This window comes from Callorhinus ursinus, unplaced genomic scaffold (genome assembly GCF_003265705.2).
Source record: "Callorhinus ursinus isolate GAN/ISIS: 27379988/994484 unplaced genomic scaffold, GSC_fseal_2.0 scaffold9, whole genome shotgun sequence".
Lineage (NCBI taxonomy): Eukaryota > Metazoa > Chordata > Mammalia > Carnivora > Otariidae > Callorhinus > Callorhinus ursinus.
In genome coordinates, this window is record NW_027397071.1 from 44,384,738 (window position 1) to 44,405,795 (window position 21,058).

Below are 21,058 nucleotides of genomic sequence, written 5' to 3' on the forward strand. Positions count from 1 at the left end.
TTTGACTGGAAGAATGTTTTGGGTTATAAAAAATAATCATTCCTCCCATTTTTTAAATTAAATATTTAAACGGCAGCTTTTGCCCAGCATGTTTTAATAAAAATATGTGTAATTTGTATCTTGAATCATATTTAAAAAAAAAACATTGACTTGAATGCAAAATGATAAATGCACATATTAGAATAAAATAAGTTACAAAATATTTACCATCTCTGGAAACACAGCAGTAGCACAGATTAATATACCATGGCTATCTTGAATTAAATCAGTAAAGTAACCATCTTTTTTATTTAAAAAATGGCATTTTTATGACAGTCATTTATACAGCTTGTGCACCTGAATCCATTATATTTGATATACTGTAAAGGGACAAATGATCACAAATTATAATGACAGATTCTTATTGAACATAATTTTTCAGCAGGAGCCATCCTGAATCAACTAATCATGCTATTACTCTGTTTTAATTTTGTTCTCCAGTTTTTCCAGAAAAGCCACCCAATGACTTATCCATATTTTATTTACAATTTTTGATGTACTACATTTTTTCAAATTAATTAAATGCTTTACTAACATATAATGATTTAAAAATTGGATATGCTTAAAAAAAGCAAATTATGGCATCTCAGATAAATACAATTATGGTTATACATAATATTAAATGATAATTGAATACCTTAGCTACAATAGAAGTCTCTCTTTGCTCCATCTAAAGATACTTCTATATTTTCAATTAAAAAATAAAAATATAATTTTACATTACAATATTTTTACATACAACTGAATTTAGTGCACACTAATCTTAAAGCATTTTCACAGAAGGCAAGAAATAGAGTCCTCAAATCCATATAATTATTAATTATTTTAGAAAAACTTGGCAAATGCTCTAAAAGTTGAACAATTCCAGGCTTATAATAGGTAGATTAGGAATGTGCATAAACTATTTGAATAAAAATTACCTATCTGCATGTTTAGTTGACAGGCAATACATACACAGATTCTTTGTGAGGATATTTTGTCTCATAGGTTTTTCTAGAATTTTAGTTTCATTTATTTATTTTTTTGCATAATATTAAGTAGATACTTAAAAGAGGTGTTTATTTACAAATTGACATAGCTATTTCACATCATTATCTTAACTCTTCCAATGTATATTTATTAAGTCCATATTCTTAACTTTAGTGATATAAGGAAAATAACAGCACATGCAAATATTACAAAAGTATTATATTTTACATATTCTACTGTATCTTATAAATTAGATGTAGATAATACTATGTTGCTCAAGTTCAAGCTCAAGTTGATTGTGCACTTTGTGTACTTTTCTTGGATAATTTGAAATATGCAAGTGGATACCTGTCAGACTCAAACAATTAAATCTTAGTGTTTTGTCTCAGATCTCTCTGCCTTATCATTTGACCTTCTCAAAGGGCATATAGATTACTCAAGAATGAATTTGTCTAACAGAACAATAATATAGCAGTCAGTATTCTCATTCCACTATTAAGCCAGCCAAAATTCAACACCACCTGAAAGCTTAAAGTATTACAGCATATAATTTGCCTTTGAAGATAGGGCACAAGTACAAATCATTTTTTAAACATCAAAGGTGATCAATAGAGACATCTTTAGAATGGCAAGTAACATTTTATTCTTTAAATACATTGGATAAATTTTCCCAATCTCTGTGTCATTTGCAGCATAAGTTTATTAAAACTCAAGGAATAAAGAATATGCTCTTACTACAAAATGTAGTCACTTGACGAATAAGAAAATTTAAACTGTATACATATTATTTGTATATGAAAGGATGAACTAAATAAAATGCAATTGTGTGCAAGCTAAAATCAGCTTGTTTTGTTTGTTTTGTTTTGTTGTTTTATTTTTTTTAAATTTAAATTCAATTAGTTAACATATAATGTTATTATTAGTTTCAGAGGTAGAGGACAGTGATTCATCAGTCTCATATAACACCCAGTGATCATTCAACTTTTGAGACTCCTTTGTTCTAAAATATACCTATAACATTTCAAAATATTTTGTTGATACACCAAGGTATTTCAAAAGAGTTTAATAAATAAGTGGAAGGGTGTTTTATCTATGGCCTCTAAGTCACTACAGAAGGTGTGACTAGGAGCTATAAAAGGGAAGGAGTGGCAGGATTTTGTTTGGGGAATTCAAGAAATAATATGAAGAGATAATCTATGATCTGAACCTTTATTTTTCAATAGGTGACAGTAAAAAAGAAGACATCCCAGGCATAGGGAATTGCATGCATAAATATATTAAAACTTTAAAGCAAATAACTTACAAATGGTGAGATATTCTTTTATAAGGGAGCTTAATACGGAGAGAGTTGTTGGAATATGAAGCAATTTATCATATGTCCTTATACATCTATTTCTTTACCCCCTTCTTTCTGTTCAACCTAAAAATATATTTCTTCACCTATTCAGGTCAAATTCTTACTTCTGCACTTGATCCCAGACCCTACCAACATTTTCTAGGAAGGATCTGGATTCTTAAGTTTTCTTCTCTTTCTTCTTTAGTGCCGTTCTCTCTACTGGCTCCTTACTCTTGGGCTGTGTGCAATCTATGACTCTGCTACCTCCTCTCCTACCCATAACATATATACTTTATGCCTAGCTCAAGTTAACATTTATTTCTTGTTCGCTGAACTCAAATTTATTGAGCAGCTACTTTGTGCCAGGCAATGTACTCAACAATAGAGAGCAAGATCAGTTGGTCTCTGTCTTGATTTCTCCTTTTCTGAAAAAGGCAGTCTATCTTACTTCCTCACCAAACATTCAGTCATCAACCCACTGCTCTCCAGATTTCTTGCACCTCCGATTTAATGATACTGCCTTGCTCTTAGGGAGCTCTTAGTAGTGCTAGTGGTTAGTCATGCCAGTTTTGGTGACATAGAAAGCAATCTAGAAATGACTCCCACATCTGTTGCTGTCTGCTGACCTGATACTAGTTATTTGACTTCCGTTGAGTCATCATTTTCTTAATCTATAAAACAGACACAGTCACACTTATCTTAGTTTACTGAGCGAAGCTCAAAATGAAATATAATGCACACTTTACAGCTCTTTACCCAGTGCCTGGCACATAAAAGTTCAAGGAATTGTTAGGTATCGGCGTCCAAAAATCTTTCTAATTCCAAATCCAACTAACATTTCTCAGTCTTTATCTTTTTTAGGAGCTCTTTGCTTTCTTTGCCTATAGATTATTCCCTTCATCAAAGCTTTTCCTTAAAATCTACACAAGGCACTCTTCTGCTTCATCTCACACGTTAACATCTCCTTCATGAGCTCATTCTCTGCCTGTTCCGTAAATATTGGTTTTCTGTTCTAAGTCCATTGCTCTCATCACTCAATACACAAGGATCTGCTCCCATAACATAAGTACTAATGATGTCCAAATCTAGACTTCCAGCCCAATTTTCTTTGAGCTTCAGATTCCTATATTTAACTGTAATCTAGGTATAGAATTAAATCTTCCCAAATTGAATTCATTGTTTCTCCTTTAAACCAGCTGCTCTCTCTGGATTTTTTTTTTTTATACATTCATTTACCTTCACTGATGTACATTAATTATTCTGCAGAACATCATGATTTCTTACCTGGATTATTACAACAGCCTGTTAATCCATTCCCTCTTCCTGAAATCCATATTCCACATGGTTACCAAAGGAAATTTAATCACATCTCCCCCTTATGAAATGAACAGTCTCCCTTGTCCTCTAAATTCGTATGTTGAAGTTTTATCCCTAGGACTTCAGAATGTGACTGTATTTGGAAATAAGGTCTTTAAAGAGATAATTAAGTTAAAATGAGGTCACTAGGACGGACCTTAACCCAATACAACTCATGTCTTTATAAGAAGAGGTGATTAGGATATAGATTCACAGAGGGGAGCCCATGTGAAGACACAGGGAAAAGACAGCTATCCACAAATCAAGGAGTGAGACCTCAGAATAAACCAATTCTGCTGGAACTTTGATTTTGGGTTGCTAGCTTTCAGAATTGTGAGAAAATAAATTTCTGTTTTTCAAGACACTCCGTAATACGTTGTTATGGTAGCCCAGCAAATGAATATACTACCCTGTGTGTATTTCCTTAACAGTTGTTCAAAGTACATGGGACCGAATCTCAACATAACAAGCCTCCAAAGAGCTACCATACCTTTCTAGTTAGTTTCCTTTCTGGCCACATTTTGTCGTTACACTTGCTTCAACAACACTCCACTGCTTATAGTTCTCTGTACACACTGTATTCTTTACCTTTGTACCTCCGCTACTACCTTCTTTTTCACTTGGCTGATTTCTACACAGTCCTCACCTTAGTCATTATCTTTCCAGGAAGCCATCCTTTACCCTAATTTGATTTTTAAGTAATGCACAAAGAAAAGTTGTAAAACAAATACATAGGAAAAGGGGGGAAATCACTATAACCTTTAACTCTAATATGATCATTATAACTCTTTAATGCTTTCCCTTCCAGCCAGTTACACAATTGAGATTTTTACACAATTGAGATTTTACTGTACAAGCAATTTTGCATTCCATGTTTATTTGATTTGATATTATTCTTTGAGCATTTTTCTATTATTTAAAAAACACATAATTTTAATGACTCATATATTTTACTATGTTGGTTTACCTTGATTAATCTAATAATTCTTCCACAACTACAAATTCAGAAGTTTTCATTGATTGTCCATTGAATATTATGTTATGATTCCCAAACTTTTAATTCTAGACTTCTCTCCAGGTCTTTGCATCTGTGTATCGGTTGGACCTCATTACCAGAGCATTTTACCAAAACGAAACTCAGTATTTCTACTTATTACCATTCCCACCTTTCCCATATCTCCCAAACCTCTTCTGTACCTGTTTATCACAGTAATCCACCAAAATCTCCCAAACTAGCAGCCAGTGGGTCATCTTGTTCTTTCTATCAGCCTTTCCTTGTTCAAATTCAATCATTTACTAAAGTGTTTTGACTCTAAGTATATCTCCTCTTCACTCCACTGTCATTGATTTAAACTGGTTCACATGATCTCTAGGCAATTGAAATGGTCCCTAAATTGACTCCTCAGTCTACATTCTTCAATTCTATCTTCCTCAAATTTGCTTCATAACTTTCCCCATAACTGTTAAAGTTGCAAATCTGATCATGTCATGCTATAGCTTAATTTTCTTTACTAAAAACCATGTTTTAACTGAGATGTTGAGTAAATAACTGACTTATTTACTGAGATGTTGCCATTTTTTATTTTACAAATATTTTGGAATTCCAAATGTGTTTTTTGCTTCCATGAGAATTAATTTTGAAAGGCTCTTAATGACTCTACTGACTTCAGATTTTGCTTGAGATTGACTTCAATAAATTGTCCTGCATGTGCCAAATTTAAAAACAATCAAACAAACCCATGTTCCAACCATTTCTCATGGCACTGTAATAGGTGTTTTATACACACATACACACATATATTATATATTTATATGTTATTCAGTCCTTTTTATAACCCTCTGAGGAAATCAGTCTGACTTTTCCATTTCATATCAGGGCTTCTTAAAGAACTATATTGTGACTGTTTACATAAATGACTGTGTGCCTGACTCCAGCCTTAAACTGGGAACTTGGAAAAACATACTATAAAAACTAAAAATTGCTAAACAATTTAAATGTCTTCACAGTAGGTTCAAGGTAGAAAGAATATTAAAAGAGAAAGAGGAGATGGAAAAATAAGGAACTTGAATAAAATCATAACCAGAACTGAAATAAAAATATTTTTTCATTTCTAAATTCCTGTGGCATGGAAACATATGATAATTCTGTGGAGTTCTCTGTAATGGAGACTTTACCAAAGTAGTTTATTTAAACCAGTGTCCCAAAGGACCTGAGAAAAAATGTGACTTAGTACTCCTACTGTGAGGTTAAATATATATATAAACTTCTTATGGTTTAGTCAATTTGCAAATGTTGGAAAAATAAACATATTGCTAAAAACATTATCACCCTAAGAATAACTCATTAAATCACAAGCAGTAATCAATAGAAGTACACATTCATCATTTCAAACATGAAACTTAATGGAGCCTTGATGGTAAGCAATAATTACCAAAGAAGCACTAATGCAGAATTGATACTCAGCACTAACAAATTAATTTTGAAGCTAATTGAAAAGAAAATTTGTTTTGAACAACACCACTATATTGTTATAATTTTTTATTATTTTTTTAAGAATGTTCTGATGCATTCATTATATGGGACACTTAGTTCTATACATGTTCTTAAGGAAGGATTATAGTAAGGAGTTTTGTAAAAAAAAGAAATGGTAAGATAGCAGGAGGGGAAGAATGAAGGTGGGAAATCGGAGGGGGAGACGAACCATGACAGACTATGGGCTCTGAGAAACAAACTGAGGGTTCTAGAGGGGAAGGGGGTGGGGAGATGGGTTAGCCTGGTGATGGGTATTAAAGAGGGCACGTACTGCATGGAGCACTGGGTGTTATATGCAAAAAATGAATCATGGAACACTACATCAAAAACTAATGATGTAATGTATGGTGATTAACATAACATAAAAAAAAAAAAAAAGAAATGGTAAGTAACCCTGAGAATCAATGAAGGTCTATGTCTGAGAAGTGTGGATGCCATCAGATCCTAACCTCTAAAACTTATTTAAATTTACTTAGGAAGAATGAAAAGATATACCTTTCTAATATCTAGCCTGCTGCTATGTGTCACACATTGCTGGTTCTCCACATTCTCTCCAGTTTTTGCTTCACTTTGTGAAAATTAATAAAGGGAAATCTCACTAAGATGGGGTAGGAAGGATAGAGGGCGAGGAAATAGGGGGGTACCACTTTTGACATCAATTATGGGAAGAACTGTCAATTACAAGACCCCAACAGAAGAATCATCGACTGGAAAGAATCATCAATTGCACTGCCCCTCTCCCTGGAAGGAAAGATGTACTTTGCATCTCCTATAAGAAACTGACTACCAGGGTGCCTGGTTGGCTCATTCAGTTGAGTGTCCAGCTCTTGGTTTCAGCTCAGGTCATGATCTCATGGGTCGTGGTGAGATGGAGCCTCATGTTGGGCTCCATGCTCAGCAGGGAGTCTGCTTGAGGATTCTCACGCTCTGCCCCACCCCCATGCACATGCTCTCTCTCTCTCTCTCAAATAAATATATAAATCTTAAAAAAAAAAAGAAATTGACTACCATAATCACCCTGGACTTAGGCTTTTTGCTAATGGACTCATGCTCAAAACAACCCTTGCTAAATTCCCCCTTTTTCTCATAAATAATATTCCTTGCCTTTGTTGGACTTGCCTATAGTTTCACCATACTTGCAGTTCCTGAATTGAAATCCTCTGTTAATCTCAGATAAACCCATTTTTACTGGTAAAAAAAATTTTTTTTTCTTGGTTAACAATGTCCAGACCCTACAGTTGTCCCAGCTCTGGAACAGCAGCTCTGTCTTCCTTGAAAACCACATCTTCCATAAAAAAACATTTAGCTTTAATAGAGAGGAAGTAAGGAAAACATTACACTTTCATTTTCTCCTATTATTTTCTTTTTTTTCAGAGGCATGACTCAAAAAATTGTTTAAAAAACAACAAATCTACTTTTTCCATTAGACTGGTCATCTACCTGGGCTCTTTCATTCCAAAATTTGAGGGTTAAAAATAATAATAGACCTCAAGCAAAAACATCTCGTTGAATTTAGCTTGGGTTTCATTCTTTTGCCATTTGAGAATTTGCTATCTTGACAACTACAAATCTACTCATGATGAAAAAGTTAGATGAAGTACATTTAGGCAAAGTTTTCCTTTCCAAACATTCTATCTACCACTAAATATTCCTTTCTATTTGGCAGTAACACCTAAGAGCTGTCTTCACTCATTACTGCTGGTAAATCTAAAGTTATCCTGGTCACAGGCTGATTTTCCGGTCACTCTTGAAGCAACTGGTATTTTGTCAGTAGCTCTGGCTCTGTCATCTATATAAAGGGAACTCTCTTTGGTGACACTTATTCTGATACTTTTGAGGACCTTAATTCCTTGGCTATTGGAATCTGGTGGCTATTAGTATTGACTCCAAAAAGTTCACTATGGCTCCATTCCATCCGCTACTCTTAGTTCCTCCTTTGCCAATTAGTGCCTGACACACTGCAGGTATTTAATGAGTATTTGCTGAATATTGGACAGATGTTTTGCAGGTGGTCAACTGACGTCTCAACTAGGATCATAGGAGGTATGTAAGTACTTACATTGGTGCTTAGGTAATCCTTTTCAGGTAAGGGAAGTTATTTTCTAAAGGTTTGTTGGGGCTAGAGTGGAAGTAGTTCCTCTCTGCTAGGATGTTTTCAGGAGAATAACTAGAATCACCTAATTTTTATACTTTTGGTCTATACTTAATCTGTCCCTAATGATTAACTGCAACAAGTAACTCTGGTTGCAAACAGATCCTGAAAGAGTCTCAAGAACCATCTTATCTTTGTGCCCTCATGTTCCTCTTCACTAGAAAAAATAGTCAACTTCCCTTGGACAGCAATGGTTGCCATATATTTATCAGCAAGTGTCAGCCTGCACGTATTTTATTTATTAGTCTAAATATTCAAGTTTCCCTAACATATGATACAATATTTATTGCTTCAGGGATTCTGTGTATCCAGTTTACAAAGAGATTGTAATCACACCTTTTCTTTGGTTACAAAATTCCTCACTGAAGACCAGAGGATGTTAATACCCTGTGTTGTAAGCAGTATTTATTTATTTTTTTCTGCATTTTTTTTATTATGTTATGTTAGTCACCATACAGTAGATCATTAGTTTTTGATGTAGTGTTCCATGATTCATTGTTTACGTATAACACCCAGGGCTCCACACAGTACGTGCCCTCTTTAATACCCATCACCGGGCTAACCCATCCCCCCACCCCCCCTCCCCTCTAGAACCTTCAGTTTGTTTCTCAGAGTCCATAGTCTCTCATGGTTCGTCTCCCCCTCCGATCTCCCCGTTTATTTTTCCTTTCCTGTATCTTTTTTTTTTTTTTAACATATAATGTGGTAGAAATCTTGCAAACTGCCTTTCAGTCTGATGATGTAATTGCCATGTTACCTTATCTCCCAACACTTCAAATACAGTGCTATAGATAGCTGATGTTCTTTTCTTAATATCAACAAACATGGAATAAAATTAGTGAATAAATTACTGAGTGCTGCCTGCTATGGTACTTGGAAGATCCAAAATGGATTTCAGAACAGCCTTCTGTGCTGACCAGTAAGTTTGTTACACACATTCTTAATAGTATATGTTTGAAGCTGTGTTGAATGTCATCCCAGGCTTTTATTTTTAATTTTGTCAAATTAACCCATTCTTCCGTACAACCATCATTCTATTTATTCTACATGCTTGTTACTGCTTTAGGTAGTGTAGAAAGAAATATGAAAGACATTCTGCCATAAAGGAAATCATAGGCCTGTGAGGGAAATAAGCAAGTAAATCAACAATTATAGTATAACAGGATATATATATATACATATATATATATATACATACATATATTTTTTTAAATTTTATTTCTTTTTGCTATGAGAGCACAGAAAAGGGATGGGCAGGACAGAGTGGGTTCAGAAAAGGATTTCTGTAGGAGCTTATCTCCACTGAGTTATAAAGGATGAGTAAATTAGTTAATCAAAGAGTAGGGAAAGATGTACTAGGCAGAAGAAATAATATACACAAAGGCCCAGAGATAACAGTGTATAATTCAAGATGACAGGATCATGGAGTGTGATGGGAAGAAGTGGTGATGAGATAAAGGAGAGATAATTAAGAGGCAGGTCATGAAGAACCATTATCTTAAAGAGGGTGGATATTTTTTCTTGAAGGTCATTGAAGTTATTAAGGATTTCAAGGTAGAAAATGACTTAAGATTTGAATTTCAATTTTGGAAAAACAGAGTGGAGTGTGGCAAGAATGGAGGCAGGAAAATGGATGATTTTAGTAGCTGAGGCATGAGATTAACGATAACTTGAGTTAAAACAATGGTAATGGAGATTAAGGGAAGGAAAAATATATTTGAAAGTGACTACTCATAGTTGTAGTTTTACATTGACTTATGTGGTTATTTGATTAGTGACTGTCTCTTTTATTAAATATAACCTCCATGAGTACAAAGATAGGGTTTAGTTTTGCCCACCCTAATGTCTCCTATGCATAACAGTGCCTGACATACAAGGGTTTAATAAGTATTTGTTGAATGAATTCTATAATGAGTAAATTCAAAAAGTACATTCATATTAAATGTATACTATGAGTTGGACAGTATACTAGGCAGTGAGAATACAGTGATGAAAAAACTAGGCAAGATTCCTATTCTCATGGATAAATTTTAGAAAGGTGAGAATAAGTAATAAATAAGAGAATTTGCAATAGTAATCAGTGTTACCAAGAAACTAAAATAAGGCTTTTGGGAAGTGCTACAGTGGGAGTGACTACTTTAAATTAGAAGGCCATCAAAGACTTCTGGGGCAAGTGACATTTGATTTAAGATTTAGATGATAAAAAAGGAGCCAGCAACGGATGGATCTGGGGGCAGAGAGTTCCAGACAGAAGGAAATGAATAAGCAAATTAGACAGATTTGACAGAACCTGTTGACTGATTCGATGTGGGAGTAAGAAACAGGCCTAGGATGATTCACAGGATTTAGAAAATGTTATTTCCATTATATATAAATGAGTTTGGGGATACTGGGAAAAGCAGATAGTGATGTAAATGATGAGTTCATCACTGGAACTGCTGACTTTATGGTCCCTGTGATGCACTGAAATACATAGATAATTCATCTCTAAGATTCATTCTAAGAACAGGAAGAATACAGACCACAACTCTAAAGGATTGTTGCAGTAGTGTTCTCTAGGTTGAATTCCTTATTTGACAGTATCTTCACTTGATGCAATTTGTTGAGAGCCTTCCCAATACCTCCTGCTGCTTTTCAGGGCCAGGAGACGCACCTCTGTTTCAAAATTTTCTCTTAATATGGTCATCCAAATACAGCATGACTGTTAATTATTGGTAGGCTCTAGACAGGACTAATTATTTCTAGGCAGAAATCTGGAAATCTGGGCTCTTCTACTGTACTCTTCACTATAATACTTCAATGCTGTTTTAATATCTGCTTTCTTGTAAAAATAGATTCACTTCTGTTGAAAGAGGCCCAGTTCTTTTGGTATCTCATCCAATAGTTTTGCCTAGCAAAATAACCTACATGTCATATTTAAGGATCTACTACCACTTTTTAATGTTCAACCTAGACTACACGGTTGAGTTCAGATCTGTGTTTCAAATACTGTCTTGGGCTGTAGGTATTCCCATTGTGCAATAGATGAGAAGAGGGAAAAACAGACTTCTTTACTGAGGATACTTTGTGGTTAATTTTGGAAGGTGTTGTACTGACTAATGACCATCCGAGGTATGAAGTGCCCTTTGTATCAGACATGCCAGAAATTGTCCTTCTATATAAATACCTAACCACTGGAATTTCACAATGAAACGTTATCTCAGTAGAGAAGGTCCAAACTCAAGGAATTTGACCTGATAAACCTGTCCTACTTGTCAGATAACTAAAAATTCCAGAAAGTTAGACTGTCCCATAAATTCTAAGATTATACTGTCTAATTGAAAGTATTTGGAATTATAAGGGAAGATGGGTTAAATAAATATGGAACTTCATTAATGAGTAATTTTGGGAGAAATAACATTTTACAATACCAATCTTCCCATAAAAGAAATGATACATCTTTCCATTCATTTAAATCTTCTTTTATGACCTTTAATTAAAATTTATAGTCTTCCTTCATAAGCATTATGCCTTTCTTGTTAAATTTATTCCTAAATATTACTTAATCTTGGTTTCTTTTGGAAATGGAATACTTATTTCAGTTTCTTTCATCTTTTTTTTCTAGAATGGAAAAAATATTGATATTCATATATTTATTTCATCTCCAACCATGTTGAAAATTTTAGTATTATATTAGGGTTTAGACTCTCTATGTGTACATAAGTATGAATGTATGGTTAACAAGTAATATAACTGTTATTATCAGTTTCTTCTATCTGATTTATAGGTTAAGACGACTCTATCTTTGAAACCTACCTACCTTTAAGAGCTATACAATATTGGTCAAATTGTTTAACCTCCTTAAGTTTTATTTTCCTCATCTATAAAATATAAACTGATAATGGTATCTATATTACAGTCATACTATTTAGATTAAATATATCGATAATATAAAACACTTTCGTAGAGTGCCTGGCAGGTATAAAACCCTGTGAAATGTTGGCTGTTATTATTACTAGTGCTCCTGAAGAATTCATGGGCAAGAAATCAGTTTTAAGTAGCAACTGTAAATTGTCCAGCAGTATTGCTTCTTAAGAATATTTAAAGGGAGAATAGATATAAGATTTAAATAAGCAAGCTAGAAGGCCTTGGATTCTTCTGGATAGCAAGAGGTTCTCCAGGCAATATGGAAAAAAAAAGTTCCAAACAAAAAATACAATGACAGCCAACCATTTAGCAAAACAATCCAACAAAGAATACATATTTCATCCAATGAGCCTTTTCAAATTAAAGACAAGAGCAACAACAAAGCAATTAAAAAAAAAAAACTCTTATCAGAGAATCAATGTCTGCATGAAGAAAGAAAAACAAAAGAGAAATAGAATGGTGAATTAAGTTTTGTGAATTGTGGGAAACATTGGAAAAAAGAGAATTGAACTCATAGGTTGACTATGACTATGAAATATGAAATATTTCATATTTGAAATATATGAAATTCATATTATGACTATGAAATAAATATATTTAGTATAAATGTTCACATCATTTAGTTCAATTTAACTTATTAATAAAAGATTAATAGTTTCTTCAAATATTAACACATCTTACTGAAATCTAACTGATTCTCTAGGAAAGTTTTTTGCTGATTTAAAAATGGGTCAAAATTAACACACTGTATTTGACAGTATTGAAAAACTTTCCGTACTGTTTTGGAGTCCTCGTTCCTTTTTCAGCTTTGCTAGCTCTTAACAAAATCATTACACTTAGAGAAAAGTTGGCAACATTTAAGTTTTTATAATTTAACTAAGAAAAGTTTCCCCAAAAGTGATTAATTTACACTTGTCAAAAGAAAGAGACTTAAATTCAGAATCCATTAACCCTAACTGCTACCAGACAAAAATAAAAAGGAAGAAAAATTGGATTCTTAAATCAAGTCAAACATATAGAACTACTCCTTAAATTTTCGTAAATTCAAATGGATTATTTTAGGCAGAAGTTTGTATTTTCTTTTTGTATTCTCTATAGCTTTTCTCACACTATAAGCTGTGGTGGCATGCTCTGAACATATTAAAAGATACATGGCAACATTAAACAAGTCAGGAATAATTCAATACAATAACATTGAGAATGTAACAATATCACACTGTATTTATGAAAGAATCCATAACACTAATTATTCCTTATTCATCCTTATGCATTTTTTTTTGCCTCTTTGAATAAGACTGTTTACTGCCTTTATCTGAATTAGAATATATTCAGAAGAAAAATTATCACTTGTTTCAATAGGCACACCATCTTCTTTTGGTAATGTTTTGTATGTATGTTCTATCCTCTTATTTACAGAAGTTGTACCCCCCCAACCCACTGTCAGAGTCCCCAGTCAGGACAATATTCTGCCTGATGCTCACTGCCATAATAGTAAAAACATTCGATTGAGGCAAAAATAACATTTATATGCTAATTGCATTTGGCATGCTTGTGAAATGTTGATGGGGCTTTCCCATGACACAGCATTCTAAGAGCAACTTTTCTAAATTAGCAAGATATAATTCTAAATGAAGGTTTTGAATTTATTTCCATATGATCTTCATGGTTATTCAAGTAATTACATTGTATTTTTAAGACAAAAAAAGTTTGAAAACATAATAGATCTTAAACCTGAAATAAAACATGCTATTATATTTACTATCACCTAAGCACAGAAACAACAGAGTTGAATACTTGACCTTAAAAGTATCACAAAATGTATAAATATTAGCAGTATATAAATCTACAGATCTTCATTATCCACTGTGTGAACCAAAAACAATAATTTGAAAATTTTCAAAAATTATTTCTATAAGTAAACACATCTTTCCTCAGTCACATTAATGACCCATATACCTACTCAAGAAGTTGGTTGGTTACATTTTGATCTGAGTAAGTTTGCCAGATTTCAGTATGAGAATATGAGGCACATGATCTCTGATTCGCAGGGTGGAGTACAGGGGAACACTGACAAATACTGTCTGGATGTATTACGCTGTAGGTATATCACTAGGACTTCTGGTCCCAAGTCAAAATATGTATTCTGTGAAAACAGATGACATTTATTTCTTCACTTATTTAACAATTATTGATCAATTGTTCAACTCCATGCCAGGAAGGATGCCAGGCTTTGAAGAGGTTACTACAATAAATATAAGGACTCAGAGAAAAGTTCCCGAGGAACAAGAGGTCAGATAACTCAGGAAATGCAAAATGGACACTTGTGCCACAGCAATTTAGTGCAAATATCTAATGACTCATGGTTAGTGGGCCAGAGGGGGTGATTCTAATATCAGTACTTTTGGCTTCCTGAGCAGTTATTACCTGGCTCCTGCTGTGTGACTGCCACTGGGAGGTACAACAGACAGAGCAGGAGCAGAATAGGTAAACTTGGAATCCAGAGTCCTGTCAAAGTTTCCAACTCAGAGGATGAAAGGGAAAAGAGAAAAGAGAACACCAGGAGTGACCTGGCATGGTAGTACTGGTGTAGCTTACATGGGTATGGTCCCTTCACTCTGAATTTCTTTTTATCGTGAGCAAAGAGTACTGCAATATTTGATTCTCTGTGAGAAGTTTCTCTTGGCTTCATTTTTGTTCCTTCCTTCTGAAACTTAAGAAGCACTTTCATTTAGTGTGCATCAACTATGTGCAAACACTTTGGGGTATACATATTATATTATCTATAATGCCTAAGTACATGATACATATAGGAAACTGAACTTGGAAGAGGGTATCATTTGCTCTAAGGGACATAGGTACTAAGTCATGAAAGAGATTTGAATTCATGTTTGCCTATTTTAAAGTCCAAGTCTCCTCCACATGGCCATGGTGCTTTTCCTGCTCCTCATGTATGGTGAGTTAAGGAAACAGAACCCAGATTTGATTTTGTAAACTTAAAAATATATATAACATCAAGAGAACTTCTGATTTCTTAAAATACTGGTATATTTTGGAAATTTGCATTGGATTTTAAAAGATTTTTAATTTTACTATTAAAACTATTGGAATAGCTCATCTAACAGCTATTCGTTTTTCAAAGCAATAATTTTTTTAAAAGATTTTATTTATTTATTAGGGAGAGAGAGCTGAAGTGGGGAGGAGGGGCAGAGGGAGAGGGAGAAGCAGACTCCCCACTGAGCAGGGAGCCCCACAAGGGCTTGATCCCAGGACCCCAGGATCATGACCTGAGCCAAAAGCAGATGCTTAACCAACTGAGCCACCAAGGTACCCCACAATAATTACTTTTTAATGCCTACTTGTGAAGCAATAACTTTATTCTGTTGTGAATTTACTAGGATTCTCATTGTATCATGTATCCCAAATATAATGGTTAAAAAATAGTTTATGATATACCAAAAAAATCATATTCCTGTTTCATCCTCCTTGTCTGGTAATTACAGATATTTTAAAATACAGATGGAAAAAAGAAACCAATGGAAGAAACTTAGGGAAGTTAATTATCCTTGTTACAATTATACCCAAGGTCTCAACTTATAAACAGGCTAGAGTTAAGACAAAACTATGTTGATTTACTCATTTAAAACTTATTTTGCAGGTGGACTAGGAATAGCAAACATAATCAGTTTATTTAATGGGATTTTGTATCATCTATCCAAAGCCTTATAAAGGGAACATCTGCTAGATTTTATAAAGGAGTAAACTTATTAATCCATATGGAATGTTAATCATTATATTTGATAAAGAATATACAAAATATTATGTAAATTACTGAATTATAACTGAAGCAAGAATTTCAGGTTTTTCATTGTTACTGTAAATGGTAACAGCTATTCACTGCTCAAATCAACTGAGTTTGTATTTCTTATCTACCTTATCCCATAGTTTGCTGAGTTTTAGTTCTGTCTTCATCTTGGATTAGACTCTTTCAGCATACTTCTTATGACAACTCAAATACTTACTTTAAATGCAAAATTTTCTATCAAGAATTATATCTAAAAGAAAAAAAATAAGAGGTGGTAGTTTCTTAATAACTCAAGTAGAAGACAACTCCATAAAAACATGGCTTATTTTACAATTTCAGATAGATCTCGAACCACCAAATAATGGTTCCTTCAACACAACAATGGAACACACTGTGTTTCATCTATTAGTGGTTTTCGTTTCTTTGTTTGTTTTTCATGATAGCATTCTCATCAGGGGAACGTGAAGTAGTTGCATCTGGGTATTGTGCATGATTTAAAGATTTTGAAAACATTTCATTTAGAAGCCACAGAAACTTTGGTAAAATGTGTCTATAGCAAATTATAATTGCATTTTGGATATTCAGACACAAAGTGTTTTAAATGGTTTGCTTCCCTGGCAATAACATTTGGCAGTCTAGAAGAGGCCATATTGCCTCACAATACACTGTGCCTTCGTTACTTCTTTCTTTAGAATACATTTTCATTTTACATAATGCTATGGAAATTCATTCCATAAAAAAGTTTTATAATAAATTTTCTTATAAGGAAACATAATCAAAGAATATACCCAGAGACATTGGGGAGGGTATGTGCTATGGTGAGCGCTGTGAATTGTGTAAGACTCTTGAATCACAGACCTGTACCTCTGAAACAAATAATACATTATAAGTTAAAAAAAAAAAAAGAAGAAGAAGAAGAAAGCAAGAAGGGAAAAATGAAGGGGGGGAAATCGGAGGGGGAGGTGAACCATGAGAGACTAGGGACTCTGAGAAACAAATTGAGGGTTCTAGAGGGGAGGGGGTTGGGGGGATGGGTTAGCCTGGTGATGGGTATTAAAGAGGGCACGTTCTGCGTGGAGCACTGGGTGTTACACGCAAACAATGAATCATGAAACACTACATCAAAAACTAATGATGTAATGTATGGTTATTAACATAACATAATAAAATAAAAATTAAAAAAAGAATATATCCAGAGTTGGTATTTTTTTCTTTTTTTAAAAAGATTTTATTTATTTATTTGAAAGAGAGAGAGGGTGAGAGAGAGAGAGAGAGAGAGAGTACGAGAGTACAAGAGTACGTATTATTATTTAATGAAAAAAATATCGCAGACTTTGACTTTCTATTCATTTCTGGTCCTTACAATCAATCAGGTATTCTCCAGGTGCCCACCAAGGGTTTGGCATCGTTTTAGGCACAGAAGCACTCCTTTCCATACTGCACTGCCTGCTTTTATTCAGCAAATGCTCTTTGAGAACTTTTCTTTTGCCCCACATTGTCAATATAAAGATAAAAATAAGGCATAGTTCTTCCCATTAAACATGCACAATCTTGGTGACATACTCTTTATTTTCTTAAAGAGATTTTATTTATTCATTTGACAGAGAGAGACACAGCAAAAGAGGGAATACAAGCAGGGGGAGTGGGAGAGGGAGAAGCAGGCTTCCCGCGGAGCAGGGAGACTGATGGGGGGCTTGATCCCAGGACCCTGGGATCATGACCTGAGCCGAAGGCAGATGCTCAATGACTGAGCCACCCAGGCGCCCCATTGGTGACATACTCTTAGACAAGTCAGAGGAATGCACACAATGTTATGGTAGCAAAGGTAAGGAATAATTACTGGTGCCATAGTGTCCAAAGACACTTGATAGAAAAACGGGCATAGGATTCTATTTTAAAGATTAACTTGATTGTATATCAGAAAGACAGAAGAGCAAATAAACATTCCTTCCTGTTTCACATCCTCAATTACCTCTATTCTTTCTCTGAGATTCTATAGTCCCAGACCCTTGGCACTCTCCTGTCAACAGGGTGAGTTTCCTTGTTCCTCTCCTCCTCCATTGGGAGTACCTGGCAAAACCCAGTCAGCTGTTTCCTGTTGTGCCTGCAGCAAACTATCTGACTTTTTGAAGAAGACTGCTCAACTTTGCTCCATGGATTTCCTTCAAACTAAATTTAAATTTCAAATGGACAGTCAACACTGCCAGATGATTCTATGACATCACCCTGGTATATTCACTTTCCCATTCTATAAGCCAAGTACTCTTTCACACTTTCTCACATCCCCTCAAATCTCCAACATTTCCTATCACTCTCAGGTGATAACTTTTCTTCATATTTCATAGAGAAAATGCAAAGCAGTTAGTTGAGAATGTTCTTAGTTTTCTATTCCCAAGCCAGCAATCTATGTTTATATCCATTTTCTCTACGACCCTTATGTTTCCATGTTAGAAGAAGGATTTTTGCTTCTATAGCTACATCACTCACTTGTGTTCTCCATCCCATTCCATCACCTCCTCAAGCATTTGGTCTTATAATTATTTCTCTTCTGCATCTTTGTCTTCTCTGTTTCTACTGGATTATTCCCATCAGCTTGCAAATATACCTTGATATTATCCATCTTAAAAATCCTTTCCATGATACCATATCCCCATCCTGTTACTGCTGGCTTTTTACTGTTATTCTGCAACTAAACTCCTTCAAGGAATTGTCTGTACTTGTCATCTCCTTTTGTTAATCCCTATTCTCTCCTAAAACACTCCAATGAGGCTTTACATAATGCATTACTGAAATAGCTCTTATCAATGATCTATATCTTGCTAATGCCAATGCTTAGTTTTCTATTCCAATTTTACTTGACCTCTAAGTGGTGATGCAATTGACTCCTCTCTTCCTCTTTTGGACTTCTGTGTACTTCTCGCATTTGGTTTCCTTCTTAACTCTCGTTTGTTCACTCTGAGGTTCTTTTGTAGGTCACTTTCCTACAAAACACTGGTTGTTCACTCTGAGGTTTGTAGGGTCACTTTTCATGCTTAAACTGTAAATGTTAAAGGGTTCTAGGTTCAGTTCTGTGTTATTGTTTCTTTTCTATATTCTCTCCCTTGATTACTTCAACCAGTGTCTGAATTTTAAATATCCTCATGCAGTGAAGACTCTTAAAATTGTATCTCTATCTTCCTGAGCAGATGATTTATGTACCCAACTGCCTACACTTGATTGTCTAACAGGCATCTCAAACTTTCCACTGACAATATCGAATTTCTGATTCCCTTCATCTGCTCCTCTTCACATTTTCTCTATATGAGAAAATTTTGCCACTCTCCATCCTGTTAGTCAAACCTAATCTTTAGGAAATTTCCTTGATTCCTATCTTTTGCTCTCACCACAAATTCTTTCCATCCATAAGGCTCTTCTTCCAAATGGATCTCAAATCTGACCATTCCCCATTTTCATAGATACAATCTTATACAAAGCCATCATCATGTTTTATCTTTACTATTGCAATCATTTCCTAATTGGTGTCCTTCTTTCATTTTGTCCACATAAAACCCCTTCTCTGTAGAACTGCCATACTGATCTTTGTAAAGCTTCAATCAAATCACACTTCTCCCTTGCTCAAATCCTCAAATGGCTTTCCATTTCAATCAGAATATAATCCTAATTTTGAAACATGGCTCACAAGGCACTTTATAATTTTGCCCCACCTGACTCTTATCTCATCTCATACTCCTTTACTCCATGCTCACTATGTTTCAGCTACACTAGCATTTTTATACTCAGATACATTGGGCTTACTCCCATCACAAGAGCTTTACACCTGCTGGTTTTTGTTGTTTTTGCTTTTCCTCTAGAACTTCAAATCATTTTCATTATTCAAATCTAAGTTCAAAATGCCACCTTTTTTACAAAGGTCTTTCCTGACCAGCCTAACCACTAAACAAACAAAACAAAACAAAAACCCAAAAGCAACAATCTGCCAATTAAATATAAAAACCCCCCAAAGGCAAACACTTTCTATAATAACATCCCATTTTCTCTAAACCAGTTACGTATCTTATTTCTTACTTGTGTTTATTGTCTGTCTTCCTCCATCAGACTTGAAAGTATTGAAGAATAGAGAATCTATTGTTCATTGTCTCTATTACTCATTGTCATATCCTCTAGCACCTACAATAGTGTCTGACACATGTTAGATACATGTGTTTTTAATTAAAGTTATTTTTAAACTGACTTGTTCATTATATAAAGTGAGAACATATCAGTAAATGTGCAGAAGCACAAACCTACAAGTCGTATTTAGAGAATTAAGTGGGGACTGTTTGGAGGGAAGGTAGGGGTCAGACTGCAAAGGGTCTTGAATGCTATATTTAGTGGTTTGCATGTTATTGTACAAGCAATGGAAAGCCAAAGGTTTCAAATTTTATATTCTTTTTTAAATAGAGCCTTTAGGTATGAGATCTTTCTTTTATAAAAAGAAAGTATATATTTTAAAATGCATATCCACTTAGTTGGATGTAATAATTAAAGAGATGCTCCTTATGATTTTATTTAGTATAAGAAATGCTTTTTCTTTTGCTTCTGGAAATTTCATGAAACATTTAATCAAAAGAAAGTTTTTATTTTTAGAAACGTGTTTAATTTAGAAATGTTTCACTATAATCAGAAGAATCAATACCCTTCAGAGCATTTTAATGTAATTAAAACATAAATTCATTTATCTAAATTACCACTGAATATTTCTTAATGGAAAATGTATTCTTTTTAAAAAATTTATTTTAAAGAGAAAGAGCACATGTGTGTGAGTGGGGGGAGGGGCAGAGGAAGAGAACTTTCAAGCAGACTCCTCCTTAAGCTCAAAGCCCCATGCAGTGCTTGATCTCAGGACCCATGAGATCATGATCTGATCATAAACCAAGAGTCAGACCTCAACCGACTGAGCCACCCAGGTGCCCCCTAAATGTATTA

The 21,058-nt window shown here is 34.3% G+C and overlaps 1 protein-coding gene across 7 annotated transcripts in view; it reads right to left on the reverse strand.

Annotated features, from left to right (window-relative positions):
• The window catches only part of LRRC7 (leucine rich repeat containing 7), a 933,028-nt gene that overhangs the window by 217,871 nt on the left and 694,099 nt on the right, over positions 1-21,058 (reverse strand). The gene's annotated exons all lie outside the window — the stretch shown is intronic.